Source organism: Coloeus monedula, assembly GCF_965178545.1.
Source record: "Coloeus monedula genome assembly, chromosome: 1".
In the NCBI taxonomy this organism is placed as follows: domain Eukaryota; kingdom Metazoa; phylum Chordata; class Aves; order Passeriformes; family Corvidae; genus Coloeus; species Coloeus monedula.
In genome coordinates this window covers 71912809-71930630 of record NC_138781.1, presented here as the reverse complement: position 1 = coordinate 71930630, position 17822 = coordinate 71912809, and the positions used below count along the sequence as shown (strand labels likewise).

The 17822-nt window shown below is 43.4% G+C and overlaps 1 protein-coding gene across 35 annotated transcripts in view; it reads right to left on the bottom strand.

Moving 5' to 3' along the window:
- Positions 1-17822, bottom strand: part of F13A1 (coagulation factor XIII A chain) — a 274375-nt gene that overhangs the window by 133982 nt on the left and 122571 nt on the right. The gene's annotated exons all lie outside the window — the stretch shown is intronic.

Below are 17822 nucleotides of genomic sequence, written 5' to 3'. Positions count from 1 at the left end.
CAAGAAGGGTGCCAGCACTAGTCACGGCATTGAAGCTCAGCTGCAACTCGAACTAGGGTACGGTCTTTCTGACACCTCCAGTGCTACCAAATCCACATTACTAAGGGTAGGCTGGAGGGTGTTTTACTGACTTATTCAGGCCGTAGTCAGGTTGTTCTCTGCTGACAATGCAACATACTCCTTTGAACAAGGGCTTCAGCTTACTGATGTTTTCCAAGAAAATTTAGAACAACTGACCTCTTTGGAAGAGTCATAGCCCAAGGGGGTTCTGAAGTTTTTGTCCTTGAGGATTTAAGAACCTCACCGAGTAAAAGCCTGAGTAACCTGGTCTAACCTCACTGCCTATCCTACTTTCAGCAACAGATGGGACTATAGATTTCCCAAGATCAAATCCAACATGAATTGTCCTATAATCCTGGAAAAACACAGAAAACTTGTGTCTTCTGCAATTTTTTTTTCTCAGAGTATGAGGTGAAATTTTTTACAAAACTGATCTGAAAGAAAAAATTCCATTTTGCTTTCTGTCTTACTCAGAATTGCTGGTATGGACTAAACAGCATTTGGCTGATCCAAAGCATTGATTCTTATTTCAACCTCTTGAGACCTAAGCCAATGTCTCTGTTTCATTTTGAATGTTGATACAGTGTTTATTTGCAGTCTTTTTAGGCCTGGTGGCCTGAAATTTTGGGGGTGAAAAAGAGGAGAGAGCTCATCAGTGATATCAATTGGTGAAAAGATAAGAACGGTCTCTGACAAATTCCCCTTATAAACACTTGACAGAGGAAGAAGCTTTCCATGGGAATCTGTTGAGGAGCACAGGGAGATACCTGGAACACACTGGGCTGAAGTAAGCCTAATTTTTTGGTGTGTTTTCATGTACATTTCAGTTTCTCCATTAAAGCAGATGTTTTCAGCTGCAGATGCATCTAAAAGCCATTTTCAAATACAGGAAGATAAAGACAAAACCAAAGTTCATTGTGCATGAGGTGAGGGGTGGCAGCCTGCAAATTTGTTGAAAATTGACCACAGTATGGAGAGTGTTGAGGGAGTTTTATTTCTGAAAGAGGCACAAAGACGTTTGGGAGTCTGGTGCATTAGAGGCAATATGGATTGTGTAAGATGCTCAAACTCTTGCTCAAAATCATGGAACTACAGAATAACAAGCACAAAAGAACCTCTGGAGGTCATCTAGTCCCGCTCCCAAAGATGAGATATCACAGTGTTTCTGAACTTCTTCCAGTGTTTGGCCATCTCGCCTGTGAAAATTTTCTCCCTGACATCCAGCTATAATTTCTCAAGCTGCAACTTGTGCCTGTTGCCTCCTGTCCTTCCTCTGCTACACTGAAATCTAAACCCCATTTGATGGTTCTCACAGTCCGAGCTTCCTTAAGAGATGGACAAGCAAAGACATCAGCTGGCAGAACATACAGTAACCATGTCTGGTGACAAAAGTGACTAATGGGTGACACAGAGAGGTGCACCATCTACTTTTTAAGTAAAAAAGTGATATCTGCTATATTTACTCTTTCATGCAAAGTCTGAACTTAGTTAACTCATGGCTGAAGTACTGTAAAATTGTGGTGTGAAATACTGGGAAATGTCAGCTATGCTGCTGAGAAAACCTACCCTGAACCAAAATTTAGACACTGCCTTAAATAGCAATTTCCATTTCAATACCCTCCCTTCACCAAGTTGCTCTAGAATGGCAATCATTCTTCTTTGTTCACCTAGATCCTATATAAGTTTATTAGTTTTCAAAGTGGAGAGGAAATTAAACAAGTGTTACTTAAAATGACCATTTAGGTACAATTTCGGTCACTTGCATTTGTAGCAAGTCATGTTTTGCCCTATGACTAGTCCTGTTTATTTCTGGGTTGAGAGAAGTGAAAAATTCTGCCCCATAATATCTGTGCGCATCAAAAATAGAGAATGGAAGAGAGACAGTGAGAAGAGATTAGAGTACCATGTATGCTCAGTAACCACCCACAAACGTCTGCACCCCCACAGAAAAGAAGTCTCACTCTACAAAAAGTTATTAATTGTATTTTAAAGATCGACAGGTTAATTGAGCTGTTTTGGAAAAACTGACTACAGAATCATTCTGTCATTACATTTTGTCAAATTAAAAATCCAAGTATATTTTTTAAAAATCTACTAGGAAGCCAAATAAAGACTATGATGGAGTCTAGGACACCCTCACATTCTTTTCCACACTGCCTGTTTTCATTGCATATCATGAATATTGGCATCAAGTCCCCATACATCTCAACTTCCAGACATTATCCTTTTACAAGCTAGCTTTCACTGAGCACTTTGTATTGTGGGTATGAGCCTGAAAAAACATGAAGATGTAAGTCAAGCTTAAAGACAATAAAATACAAACAAAAACCTTCCAAAACATACTCATAAAAAGTAGAGATGAAGCACAGAGGAGTTTAAAGGAGTCAAAAAGATTTCTTTTCCCAGGTATATTAGTGAAGTGTCTGTCAGAATGGTGATTAAGGTTTCTGGTCACAAGAAGTACATCCCACCTAACCATATTTTTTCAGCAAATGTCTTCACTGGGTTTGGGCCCTTTTGAGGGGAAGCTAACCCCAGGAACCAAAGGACAGCTATAACATTGTTCCTAGGAGAACCAGACCTCTGTGGGGTTTCTTCCAGAAACTAAGTCAAAACACGCAATAATAGAAAGCATACTGTGCATTTATATACACACAAGCAAATATGAATAGCACAGTGGTGGGCTGTCTATGCTATGGAGACTTCCAGTCTCTATAGACTTCACAAAATCTTAAAAAGAAAACAACCAAAAAAAAAAGCCCTAAAGCAAAAACCCTACAGATCATTAAAATTAAAGCTAGTTCCAGGTAGTTTGGTGCTGTGGGCTAGTTTATATACCAAGAGTACATAGTAGACCTCTTTGAATAGCAGAGTCTAGACAGTGGCACCAGCACAAAACTCTCTCATTCTCAAAAACTTCCCACCTCTGTTCTGCACAGTGTATGGCAAGAGCTTCACACGAAGCAGAACATTTAGGTTTGCAGGACCAGGCTGCTGCAGTGCAGCATCGGATGGCCTGTTGCATAGGTACAGGCTGTGGCAGGTAAACTGCAATATTGACATATTAACATCAATATTGACATATTAAGATAGACAAGGTGAGATGAAAGAGTGAAAAGATGAGGAGTCTATCTCATTTTTCACTCTGAGGAGCTGTGGAGCCTTGTTCCAAACTACCAGCTTTTCTCCTCTGCATGTGTCAAGATAACCCCCTACTTCCCACACAGCTACCAAATTTTGTCTATTCACAGCTTCTCTCCTTCACTCTAGTTCAGAAGCAGCAGAAGACCATCCAGCATTAAATAAAGAGCAGGCACATTTTGCAGCCCATTCCAGGAGTGTGTGCACCAGAGAGAGGTTTCTGAGTGTACAGGGACAGAGACGGCTTTCAGGTACACATGGCCTCCTTTCCCTCTGCTGTATCTGACACAGTCACAATAACCTTTGTTCCTTCAGGCTCCCAGAGTCGCCATCTGCAGCACCAAAGGAGAGGGCTGAAGAAGCATGGATGGTTACAGGTCCTTGTTGGGTGGATTATTTTCTCACTAGTGAAACAGAGTGCTCCACACTCCTAGTCACCAGCGTGAGAGTTCAATCACCATGAGAGCCACGCAGTCCAGAAAATCCAGGAGTGCAATACTGTTTTACACTGGTGTAAACACCACCATTACAAAGGACGTCTTCCCACTGGCTTTTCCTCAGTCAGCAGGTGAGGAGGGAGGCACTGCTACCAGCATATCTGCATCATGCAGCTGGGACATTCTGCTGCCACTCCACCATCAACACAGCAACAGCTGTCTCAGCTGCAGGGTGAACTACCTTTACAGACCCTCCTGTCAACCTTGGTACTCTATCCCAGACTCTGATTTTTTCAGTTGGTTCAGCAATAAAACACCTAATGATGCTGGTGCCTGAATCATCATTGGACTCTGAGACAAATAGCTGGGGTCTCCCTCTGCAGAATGATTACTCCAGGCTCTTTGCAGTCTCAAGCAGGCATTAACACAGGCATGCGTCCCCTGCACACCGTGCCCTGCTTCCATTAGAATGTTTTGAAGCAAGATAAATTGGTCTCACCACCTCCTCTGCTGCAAGTGCTTATTCTAAAGAGGGAGTTTCTGATTCCAGCAGAACCTCCCCCCAGGAGGTGTGGTACTGCGAGAAGGGAACGAAAGGAAAACTGGGAATTGCATTTAAAGTGAATGGGAATAGATGGCTGCTCTTGCTATTTCATCAAAAGAGCCCCTTCCTCAAGCAACACTGATTCCACAGATATTTCAGTAGAATCAAGGCGAGATAAAGAGTATTAATACATATATGTATTCCTCCCTCTTCCAACGTCAGCAGTTAGCATGCCTGATGAGAGATGTTGCAAAGAAACAATTTCAGGTTGAGTGCATCACATACTGATTCACTGCCATGAAGTTCTACACTTCAACAGAATTCCTGGTGAACGATGATGAAATATTCATCGGTTCGTATTTGTAAATGGCCCAGCAACATACTGAGTAAATGACCTCCGATGAAGTGCCTTGCATTAAAATGGAACAGCAACTGGCTGAAATGAGGGAACTACAAACTACGCATGTGTTTTGTCAGCACAAACAAGCAGCAAACACAAACAGAACAAAATCTAGTTGGACTCATCATCCTGACGGTGAGAAGCAAATGAGAAGCCAGCCTGTTTACTTCAGCAGGACCCACTGGTGGTGCTGCCTGTGGCAGGAGTGAGTAGGGCAACCTGGGCTAAGTATTACTTCCTGCCCTCTGTCACAAGCAGAAAGTGAACCAGGCAGGGCAAGATGTTGAGCTGCTTGTTCTCCCCACACGCTGGCCCTGATTGTTCATCACCTCAAGCACTGCTAGTCCTTAACTGCAGGTCTTGGTCCCTAAAATGGAAAACACGACCCTCTACCCTCCAGAGGAAGTGGGGATCGTGGCCCCCCCAATAGATACATGATGCTGAGCAGGAGCATCCCCACAGTGAGCATTTCTTGCCTTGCCTGCATGCTTTGCTGGGAGCTCCTGTAGAGAGCGAGCCAGGTTTGCAAGGGGTTCAGGCTGTGGGAATGGGGGTGCCACCCAGCACTGCTCTTTGTCTGGGGTGCTGCTAGCCAGTGCTGATTTAAAGGAGCAGAAGGGTGGATTTTCTGTCCTGCTTTCAGCACTCATCATTATTCAGGATGCGTGTTTTCCAGGGAGGTTGCCAGAGCTGCACTGCACCGCTTGTGGTGGTTAATCCTTGTATGGGAAAGCTCCACAATGGAAACTGTGAGGAGAATGCAAAATAAATTGGGAAAACCTAGCAAGCTATCGTCAGCTTCACAAAACACAGAGACACCCAAGCTTGGCCTCCCCCAGACCTTTTCCAAGGTAAATTCTTGAAATTGAGCTTAAAAACCCATCTGTTGTTGCCCCAGGGCCTCACAGAGAGGTGAGCTCCCACCGCCAGAGCCAGGTGGGTGATGCAGCCCTTTTTTTATCATTTATTTATTAATTAAACGCCCTGTGATAAGGCAGATCTACATGCAGGTCCACACACAGCTCCGCAGGCTCGGAGGGGCCTCGGCGGCCGGGAACTTGAACAAACAGCACCATCAGGTGGCTCTCCGGGAAATAGATGTGTGGAAGCACCCGGGAAGTCTCCAGGCGGACCTGGCCATCCCTCTGCTCTCCTCTTCCAACCCTCCCACCAGGGAGGGCCCACAGCCCCTGCTGGCAAAATCGAAGTCCAAAATTGTTAGAGAAAGCTTCAAAGGCAGCAAGACACATCCAAAAAAAGTGTTAAAGGAAAACTTTCGATCTGCTTCTTTCCCCCCGGCATGCAAGTCTCTTACGTCCTCTCCTTTCCGTTGCTGACAGCTGTGTGTATCCCAGCTCCAACTACATGGTTTAATTGACTCCTTTACAGGCCACCAGGCATCCAGAGCATCCGTCTGAGCAGAGTACAAGACTTAATTCCCTCCCTTAGCCTCTTCAATTTTTGAGGACACTGGCAAATCAATGTTTTCACCTTGAAAACAATTCCCAGTGTACAAACCCCCTCTGGGGCACTGCTGGCATCCACCTCCCCCCACCTGCATAGGGAAGGAGGAGGATGCCTCGTTCAGCCTCAGGCAGGCGCCCTTTCACCAAAGACTGCCTTAGAAATAACTTGGCTCTTTCAGCCTATTTGCTACCTTATCCTGCTGCTCACATATTTGGGTCAGCTCAAAGTGGGAGCAGGAGCCTTTCCCAATAGCTAACCAGAGCAGCTTCAATCCCCTGGGAGTCACAGAGCAGATATAACCCCAACACACATAAAGACAACAGATGAGAATTCAGCTTCTAGAATTCAGACCTCAGCCACTTGACAAAATCTGCTCTCAGGCTCCTGCTTGTCACCTTTACATATCCTCCTAAAGAGAGGAGAGCACTGGATAAGACAATCTGAAGGAAAGAAAAATACTTTTGCACCCACAGTGCTGCAGTGATTGCAGCTATACCCATGCAATTTCCATGATTACCAGGGGAGGGACCTATGCCATCAGTCTCAGTTGCTTTTCTCACACCTGGATTTTAAAAGATTTTCCTTTAAGTTGTTCTCCACTACAGTGAATAACTAGATATTTCTGATTGTCTCCTAGCAGAACTAGGGTAATTTAAATACAAATGCATATAAAGAATATGTTTAGTTGCTTGTATACCTATTTCCTTATACATACATGTCTTCTATAAGTAAATATATGTATTCCTTACAATTATATAATATAATATATATAAATTAGATACAGAAATCAATAGGCACATAAACACATACACAGTCACATTCACAAACCTAAAGGAAAATTATTCAAAAGTGTGGTTACTCAGTTCCTCTAGGAAACACCTCAGTTCACAGTTTCAGCCTTGACTGCTCCCAGTTAGACCTTACTGCAACAACTCTGAAAAATCAGGACCTTCCATTGTTATGCTTGTGCTTATGCATACAGAAGTACTGATTTACATATCTAATTTCAGGCCTCTGATTTTCAAAAATTTGTGGCCTGAAGAGACAATCCAGTGTTTCCAGTTATAGTGCCCCCAGGGGCACTTCTGTACAAAGCATATCATCCAGTCACCTTGAAGAGATGTCAAAGCATTGCAAGTTGTTGACAGCCTATCTCAAAAATCTCTGCCTTCTGTAATAAAGAGACCTCCCAATTCCCAAATATGCTCAATGCAATAAAATTTTTGAACACCCCATATAAAGTTGATAATAGAGCACCTAACACAAAAGACAAAAAAATAAGAGGAAATGAGATTATATTTCCCATCATGGCATCTGCATTAAACTCAATAGCTGCTTATTTCTACTATAATTGTGCCAAAGTCATTTTGAATTTCATTTTCTTTATGCACCTTGCTCTGAAGCTGAGATATTTTGGGAAAAACAATGCACAAGACAGTATTTAAATGCAATGGCAACATCTCACTAGTTGCTATTAATGATGTCAGAGGAGGTCAGGTGGGCACAGAAGTATGAATTTTCCCTACATTTGTACACTTTTTGAGTGTCTAAATAGCACCCAGGAGAACTGAGGTCTTCTTAGGACAGTAGGAACACAGAACACTAAGACGAAGGAATGTATTTTTTCCTGCCACCTTAATTCTCTTTGCTTTCAAGCTCTTCCTCAGCCCTTGCCTTTTATTTTTCTGTAAAAGGAGAATGCAGTGCTAGGGGAAGTCAGCTTGCAGCAGCACTGGATCATGGGAGAGCCTGCACAAGCCACCTCCAGGCGCTTCTAAAAGTACCTCTTTTCTACACTGGGCTGTCAGTTGTGTTGCTCTATTCTAAGTGTAGAGCCATGGAGCAAGATGCTTGGGGTGGATTTGTTGGCAGATCAGTAGGGAATCATAATATTCCTGCCAAATTCATTTTCTCATGTGACCTGAGCTTGACTTAGAACATGGATTTCCTACAGAGACAAGTTTGAGCAGTGCCAGGAATTTGAAAGCCAGGTGGTCTGCAAAGCTTCTCCCCGGGCTCTGAGATCCTATTTCCTCACATCATTCTTTCCAGACAGCATGGAGTGCGGGCTGGGGTGCTCACAGCAAACTGAGTCCTCAAAACCAATGCAATTGCTCCTTCCCACCACCACAATCCTCTGGAAGAGACTGTGACAGAAGTGGGAGGAAGGATGAGCACGTTTTCTGCTAGGAAACAGATTCAGACAGGCTTTGACCAAGAATGCTAGTGAAACTTTTCTCTGCCAGAGGAAACTCTAAAAAAAAAATCCCACTTTTTCATCTCGGCAGCATCCAAATCTGGCTTAGCTAGTCCAAACTGTCGTGTCCTTGCTAACTCAGAAAGCCTATATTTGCCTGTTTGGGAAGGAAAGCTATCATGCAAAGGCAGATAGGCAGGCTTTTCTGAAGGAAGCTATCCACAGGTTTACTGATCTCTTGGGACAAGAAGGTCCATATATTAATTTTAGATCTCTGGCAATCTGCATACTAGAAATACCTTATGGCTCTGATCCATACTGACTTCTATTAAGGAAACAAAAGCTAGAATGAGCTGGAAGCTCTCCCAGATGATGCTCTCTGAATATCCATTGAGAAAAAGCAGCCTATCCTAATATATTACTTGCCCCATCCCTAAGAAGCTCTCATTAAATAAAATAAGTTTGGCTCCCTGAAGAGGCACAATAGTGGTGTTAGCATTGTAATGGGATATCAGACCAGGACCTGGACCAAATACCACAGAGTCACAGAATGGTTAAGGCTGGAAGGCACCACTGGAGGTCATCTAGTCCAACCTGCCTGGTCAAGCACGATTCCCTACAGCACATTACTCAGGATTCTGTCTACATGGCTTTTGAGTGTCTCCAGAGAAAGAGACTCCTCAGCTTCTCTGGGAAGTCTATTCTAGTGCTCAGTCACTCAAAAAGTAAAGAAGCTCTTACTCATGTTCAGATGAAACTTCCTGTACATCAGTTTCTGCCCATTGCCTCTGTCCTACTGCTTGACACCACTGAGAAAAGCTGTTTTTCTCACTGTTTTGTCTCAGCAGGAACCAGGGGTAATGCACAGATTACAGCTGTCTACTTCTGGACTTCTAAATCTTCTTGTACAGCTAAGGAAGGATCCCTGACACAGAGCAGGGAGTAGCAGCCTCATCCTAAAATGGCTCCTGTCATTCTCTCTAGAAACATTACAGAAGTGGCATGGTCCATCACACATATAATCCCGTATCTATAATAGCTGCCTTGTTGGCAAATTCCCATCACAGATTGCACTCAGTTCTATCCCACCCTCACATCAGATGCAATCCACACCAACCTCTGCCTGCTGGAGTGCCTGGCTGAGGTAACAGGATGGAGAACAGCTCACTGCCCTGGCACTCTTGGGAGACAGAGAAGAGAACTTAGACTTCAGCAAGTTTGAACCCCTGTATCACCTCTGTCTCCTGAGGGCCCAAGGAAGGGATGGATGTAGCATGTCCTTCTCCAGTCTCTCCCACTCCCCCACTCCTTTCTGTCTGCCTTAGATGCACTTGTAGCAGCCAAGCTCTCCCTGCACAACTACAAAAATGCTCAGTGTGGAGGGAGTGATGTCTTCCATTGAGGCAGCATTTGAAACAGCACAAGTCACTGAGAATGCAACCTCCCTGTGTTCTTGTTGTTGGTGTCATGCTGATGGCTAGGGGACACTCAGAAACCCTGTGTTTCTACAGTCAGAGAACAGCAGGATAAACTCAGGAATAGCTTTGCCGAGAGCAACTGCAAACTCCCTTGGCACACTTCCGGAAGAATGTAGCTGGGAGAGTGTCAGCAGAAGCTCTGAAATTCATTTGCATCAGACTCACAACTTTCTGGCAGTAGGCTGACCAGTCTGAAATTCGCTTCCTAAATCCATGAGAATCCAGTTTAAAGTTGGTCTTTCTTCAGCTGTAGTTCCTCTGCTTCCTTTTTTAACGTGCATCCAAACAAATCCAACATTTCCATCCCTCAGTCAGAAAGGAGAGGAGAAACACAGGTTAGGGAACACTCAGGTACCAAAAGGGAACAAATGGCATAGTAGGTCAATGAAATCCCAAATTACTGCCTAATATAAGTCCTGCTTTCTTGTCTGGAAGGGCCAAGCTGCTTGTTCACAATGTCTGTCACTGGTAAGAGACTTCCACTTTCAATTGCTCTCCCTTTTAGAGTTCTCTCCCTGAACAGACATTTATTTACATATCTGCCAGCACACAATTATGGGACCATTTCTAAAGATTTCACATCGGGCCTCTGTGGAAATCAATTAGATCATTTTAGGAAAGGAAGACTATCAGTGCCAGGTGATCCAGAAGCACAAAGGCAGCTTATCCCTTCTTGCAGATGATTGTTCAATCCAAAACCCTACTGAGTTGCCAAGTTCCCCAATATAATTCTTGTGTGACTACAAAATTCCATACCACTGCACTGTGTGCATTTGGCTGTAGATATTTAGATACCTATAGATATCATTTCCTGCCCTGTTGAGTCACCTGTAAACAGAATTTGTCTGTAGAGCCAAAAACTCTGTTCCTTAGATCAAACATTAACTAGTCCTTGGCTGAGTCTGCTCTGTCACAATGTCCCAGGGCATATTATGAAAGGAGTACCTGGACACTGCTGAGCATTTCCTAGGCAGGAAACTACAGAGTTACTTCACCTTGAACATAGAGGAAACTGCATTAGCCAGGATGGAGAAACACTTCCACCAGGAATGGAGAAATATTTCCCCCAGAGTTGCAAAAACGGATGGATACCACGTGACTCAATTCAACTGTCCTGGTGTGCTGCTCCTTACTGCCTAACGTGCACTGATCTGCATTGATCCAAAATTACACTCCAGCACCTCAGTGTTGACAAACAAATTCAGTCTATCCAGGAGGGCCACTGGGTTTTGACAGAGGCCATTGATCCACTGTGATCCTGATTCAATACCAATTTAAACATATTGCCTGGCTGAAGACCTGCTCACGAGCACAGTCATGAGGTAACACATGAGAGATTGACTTCTGACATAATGAGACCTGCCAAGTTCATGCTAAACCAAAGGCTGTTTCCATACCTAATTGAAGGTGCCTCACCAAAGCCATGCACTTGAGAGGCAGTTCACAGAAGGGAGAATACAGCAGTGTGAAATACCTTTTCTCTTTCCTTTGAAGTTGAGGTTTCAAAGCTTCTCCTATTCTGAGCTTCATCTGAACAGGAGGCCACCTCCAAAGCAGGTCAGAGCTCTTAGCCCAGGAGAAGGCCCCATATTTTCAGCTCCAGCTCTCAAGAAGTGAAAAAGTCCCTTAACCTATACAGGCTATTCTGGAAGTGGAGCTTTCTTCTAATTGCAGTGCTTGGTCCTGGTGCTGGGAAAATTCCTCTGCTGCTAAGGCACATTTCCACAATATTGTACCAGCACTTTCATAAGAAGATTTGAATTCAGTGAAATGGTATTTTCTGAGGAGAACAGTATTCACTAGAAAATTCCCACCCACCTCAAAACCTAACTGCTGCAGCAATAATTCTGCACAGCTACTGAGACCAGTTGGTGGAACTGAGCAGAGGAGAGGCAGAAGTAAATGAATACTTTTCTCTTTGCACCAAAGCTGGTTTTGCCTCTTTTATCCTGACTACAAGGCCAGAATTCCTTTTCATTCTTAGGCCACGTATATTTGCATCATGAGCATGCGATGTAAACCCCAAATAAATGTATGCACGTGTCATTGTCTCTGCTCTGTGTTACTAAGTCTGCTTTCCTCTTTCCCATTCCTTTATGCAAATGTGCACACTGAGGACAAGTTGACAAACACAACAACACTAGTCCAAGAATAACATCCCAAACTCTCAGTCACTCTCGCTTCTCAGGGACATATGTCACCTTAGGCGCATCACAAGCATGGCTATCCTCTCCACACAGCACCAGAACAAACCCATTTTCTCCTTGCATGGAAACAGAGGGATAGTATATAAAACTCAGCTTCCTGCCCTAGAATCACTGAATGATTTGGGGAAAGTTTAAAGGTCATCCAGTCCAACCCCTTGCAATAAGCAGGTACATCTTCAACAGGATCAGGTTGCTCAGAGCCAGATCTAATCTGGCCTTGAATGTTTCCAGGCTCTTTGGGCAACTTGTTCCAGTGTTTCACTGACTTCACCATATAAAAATTCTTCCTTATACTTAATCTAAGAGTAAACTCTTATAAAAGCAATACCCCTCATCTTATTGCTACAGACAAAATTAAAAACTTTGCCCCCATATTTCTTGTAACCCCTCTTTAACTATTGAAAGGCTACAATAAGATGTCCCTGGAACTTTTTCAGGCTGAACAATCCCTACTCTGTCAGCCTTTCCTCACAGGAGAGGTGTTCCATCCCTCTGATCAGTTGTGTAGCCCTCTTCTGAACATGAGGATCATAGTTGCTTCATGACAGCAGCCTAATTTCACCACTTTTCCATGACTGCCCACCAGCTTACTCCAGGGAAGACTAGTTGTTAACAGGAGGTAAAGGCTTTGCACTGCATACATCTACTACAGCTGCACAGCCTAAGGTGTGTATGTTGGTGCAAGCGCACACCCTCTCACTTGGCAGCAGATGAGCCAGGAAACTTTAGTCTGTCACACAGGCTGTAGACTCCAGATGGAGTCCTGAAAAGTTGTACCAACACACAAACTTAGTTTTCTGAACATTTAATATAAATTTATAAAGAGAAGAAAGTTCTTGCCTCTTCTCCATACTACTGACAACTCCCTTTTCCTTAAAGCTTTAATTTTAAAATGAGTAGTTAAAATCTAAAAAGTAGCTAACAGAGTAGTCTGCTACTATATATAAGGTGTCAAAGTGAAATTAAAACTTGACCTGTATAAAAACCATGCAGACTTATGCTATATATTTCAAACAGCACCAGTGTTCCATGAAGAGCAGATAGTTCTGAGCAGCAGCTCAACCCCAGGCAGCCACTAAGGGCTTGTGCTGAGAGCATGCCAGGACTCAGCAAAGCTCAGCTTCACAATGGTTACAAAGAGCATGGAACATCAGCCCCGTCTGCAAGTCCTGCTTGCATCAATCTCAGCCCCTTGGTTTGGTCTTGGAGCACTTGAAGAGACAAGGGGTGATTGGAGCAGCTGGATTCCCACCCCAGGTGCTGGGCTGGCAGCTAACAGGGCTGGTGGATCCCAGAAACTTTCATGCCCCGTGGAAGGAAGTAGCCTTGGGGGCCTCAGGCTCCACTGGTCTCTGCCCCTGGCAGGGCTTACAAGGTGCATGAGCCCCATCAGGCATGCTGCTGAGGGCATAGCACCTCAAACATCCCCAGCTCTGGAAATCTCAGAAAACAAAACTCACCTTCTCTCAGGTACAGCTGGAAAGGGGGTGGCACATTAGCTTGTATTGCATATCTGGGCCCTGTTCTTTTTGAACTAAAATATTAAATACACTATTACAAGCACAGTAGGAAAATTTTACTTTTATGGAGTGTCCTGGGTTGCAGTGTATTCTATTACCATCCCCATCAGCCGTTGAAATCAGGTGGGGCAGTGTTTCCTTGCCTCCTCCCCCCAGACTATCTTGCTGTTGATGGCCCATCATTGTCCTGCCACCTGACTCATAGATAACTCCCTCTGGACTATCATCTGTTAATGAGCCCAATCAACACCTGGCCTTATGACTCATTACCCCATTGTGAGATGCTCCACCCAGAGGGAGGAACCAAGCATCCCAGCGTGGATATAAGCTGAGGTTGAAAACCAGAGAGGAGACCTTTCCACTGGATTTCCAGAGGACAGGAGCTACACAGTCACCATTGGACCTTCTGAGGAGGAGCAGACCCTTCCTTTTCCTACAGGATTGCCACTTCAGGAGGACTACAGCCACCATTCTACCAGACCACCACCACCACCCTGACTAACAGGGTGCCAGGTTGTATCTTAACTCTGTCAGTTTAACCCAGTGTTATCCGCTTCTATTGGGTTTTTTTGTTTTTCTTTCCCCCTCCTTTTATTTCCCTATTAAATTGTTATTCTGACTTGGTGTCTCCCACTAGTTTGTTTTCAAACTAGGACATGGAGAGAAAAGGTATCACCTCTGGAAAGTCTTGTCTGTTTGCTGAGAAATTTTCACTCATTGTCTTTGACTAGAAGGAGATCCATGCGGAGAAATATGAGGCAGAAAGCTTTTGTTCTGAGCAAAGTGCAAGAGAAAGGAAGACAAATCAATGATGCTTTTAATACTAAGTTTTCCCTCTGGCAACATTTCATTGTATGACACAGGCATGCAAAGATGCCAAAGGCAAAAAAAAAAAGATTTTGGCTTGAAAGAAAGAACTTAAATTTTGGTTAGGACTCACCTGATACTGGACTTGCTCAACAGAGAAAAAAAAAAAATCCTTAAATAAAACACATTCTTAAGAGGAAACCCCATTGCTGAGGTGAAACATTATCCAGGTCTACATTTGAAAAAGTTTTGCAAACACAAGTACTTGGCTGGGAGGATAGGAAAAACAACATACCTATAACTATCTTGGCAAATGTCACAGCATGGGTGCAGCTGTATGAGTGCAAGCAAGAGGCCCCTCTGGACCACCAAGCCCCATGACTAGCTAAGCCTCTGCAGAGAACCCAGAGAGTAATTAAGCAATTCAAGGGCAAGGATGCTGTGTGAGCACAAACCAGCCATTTGGAGGTGCGTGGTGATTTGCTGTATCAGCAATCTTGTTTCAGACAACCCAAGAAGTTACAGACATTAATGTAACATTATCTGATTACCAGTCCGCTTTGCATCTCTTTACTCATTCCAATTACACTACAGATAGAATAATCTTGATAGGGAACAAGAGATTTTTTCACTCTTAATATGTCAAAAACGTCAGAACAAGGTGAAGAGTGCTCTAGGTATATGAAGCCACTGCCCCTCTAGGTAAATAACTTCCTTTGCAGACATTTTTGAGCTGTTTATCTCCATGGTCAAAACCTTCAGTCAGGCAGATAGAGAAACACGCTTGTTGGCCAGATAAGCAATGTGCCAAAACAGAATTCCCTCTGCCAGAACTGATACCACTTCATTTAGATGTAGTTTCTCATCCCACAGGCTTCGGCTGTTTGAAGGGAAAGTAGTTCTCAGAACATATGGAGTTGGTAATAAAGCTCTTTCGAGGAGATACAAGGATTACACAGGGAATGAAATGGTGAAAGTGTCTGCAGTACACGTTGTAAAACTTCAACCACTCCAAATAAAATTCCCTTCCCACCAGGAAAGAACAACATGGTGGGACAAAGTGTAAGTGACAGCGTGGCTTTCCAAAACATTAGCTATATCATGGCTGTTTCCCCTCAGAACATTGGCTGCCCAAAACCTGCTTGAGACACACATTCCAACTTCGCACTCACAAAAAAAATCTTGTGACTTGTCATTTTGAGTCAGTGTCAGGAGCACTGCCAAAAAAAAAAAAGGATGAAAGAGCTGTCTTAAAAGAGCAAGAGAGAGTCTATGCACCAGACGGGGAAACAGTGCCTGTGTATACCAGAGCTCCCAAGCTCAGCTACAAGTTGTATTTGGTTTCTGCTTGATCTACCCCAGGCATCCCACTTCCAGTGAAGCAAGAAGACTTGTATCCCACAAGTCCAGTGTTGTTCCATGTTCCTAGGCTGTCTACTTGTTCTTTGAGCAAAATCTCTAGAAGGCAAGGCAAAGACACTCAGCTATCTGCAGAGAAGCTGCCTTCTGCCAAGAGGACTGCTTGGAGTCAGACTTCAAAAGCCACAACCAGTGGCAACACTGCTCCAAGCGGATGGGGAGAGCAGAGGGAAGGGTGGTAAAGAAAAGCCCATTGTCCAGGAAAACCATTCTAGTCCAGATCAAAGTTCCATTTAACCCAGTAACTTGTTCCCACCAGTGTGGACAAGCAGGCATGAAGAGAAGAGTAAAAGCAGGCCAAGCACGTTTGCTTTCTCCCATGTATTTTTGCAACTTCCAATGATTTTCATCTCAGGAGAGGTCCTGATCCTGATTTGGTTTGTTTATTGAATGATCCCCAGTGGGTCTCTCTTTGAAGCATTTATCCTATCTTTTCATTTGCTTTGTTCATTGCTACTGAACATTAGCCTAACATTTTAAGTGAAAGACCATGATGATGTCTTTCTTAAAAAAAAATAGTCTGGAAGTTACATTTGCATGGTCCTGACCTGAAGTACTTTGTGTTTTGTAATATATTGCTGTATACAATTTTTACTATCTTTGTAGACTTTTGTGGGAAGACACTTTTATTTTATGTGATTTTAGTTTAAATGTATTACAGTAACCCTAGACATTGTCTCTCCCTGCTATTCCCTTTTCAGTTGCTCTTCCTTTTGTCAACTATCTGCAGGGTACAACCCAAGTCCAGTCAAATCAGATCTGTAATTCAGATCTCATTATGTGACTCATATAAGTTCCATGCCTAAGGACAGTTGCCTGGATTCTCACTCTGGCCCTGGACATAAAATTTACCATTATGATAGCATCCAAATATATGAAGCAAACCTGAACCTCATTATTTAAAGCAAAATCTCTTGGATTGCACTGAATTGGCTTTTAAATTTAATACACTGTGGTTGAAATCTTGGCTGCCTCTTTAATCTGCGTGGGATTGCTTTTATTACCTTCATTGAGGCCGGGATTTTGCCTAAAGAATAGCTCTACCATTTAGCACTATTTCATAATTATCTTGTTAGGTGCTTTCCTGTTTACTTAACAACATAAGTTTTCCCCTGTTCAGCTTTACTCAGTGGCAGAGCAAATGATACTTGCAGCCTTCAGAGCAAGAAAAACTGAGATGGCCAAAGTGATCTTTTACCCAACTCTGTTACGCTACAGAGCCAATTTCTCCTTGTCTCCAGCTCAGAGAATACTATTGCAGACATTTGCTTTAGGGTTGAATTTAGCTTGTAGCATTTTTCCAGTTGGTGCTCTGTCCAGAAAAAGACCTTTCTGGCAACTGCAGTTTGAAATTCTATTCCAACCCTGGATCTTAAACTGATTCAAAGAATTTTACTGGAGATGAAGGAACTCTCCCTTTTTTCCATACTGATCAATCCCTGCCATCTGCACCAGCCACTAATTTCTGCATAAAGCACAGCTTTAAAAGAGCTAGTGCAAATAACAAATGCGCATTTTCACTAGAGGGCCATTAAAAATCCAGGAAGACAGGAGAAAAAAAATCAAGTCTAGGTTTACCCAGCTGGGTATACTGCGAAATTGTATGTTCCCAAAAACCACTGAACAAAATCAATGTAAATGAAGGCTTTAGCATAGTCAAGCAGAAAGAATTCGTTCCCAAAAGTTTCAAGACTTGCTTATGTGGTGTCAGCTGTATCAGACACACCTCCCTTCCCTCCAGACGGCAGATTTGTTACTAGGAAAAACATAGAGACCAAACTGTTCATCTTCCAAAATTTGGGCTGACTTTGTGTGATTAAGATGGGGCAATTTGGATTGCAACTTTTTTTCAGCCAGAAGGCTGCAAAATAAGCCTGACTGAAGTCTTGTCCCAAATGCTTTGACTTCAAGAGAAGAAACTGGCAGCAAGAGGAGAAATAAACACATTGCTGCATTGTTCCAGCAGGCACCGAGGCAGGAGTATGCCGGGCAGTGAGTAGGTGTGATTAGCTCATTTGTCATTAGTTTAACACCAAGCAGAAAGCAGAAGTCTAAGTACACGGAAATAACACCCTCCAATTCTGATTAGCCTCTTGTTTATACCACATTATGGGAAGCTGTGGCTGCACTTGCTCGCTTAACCCT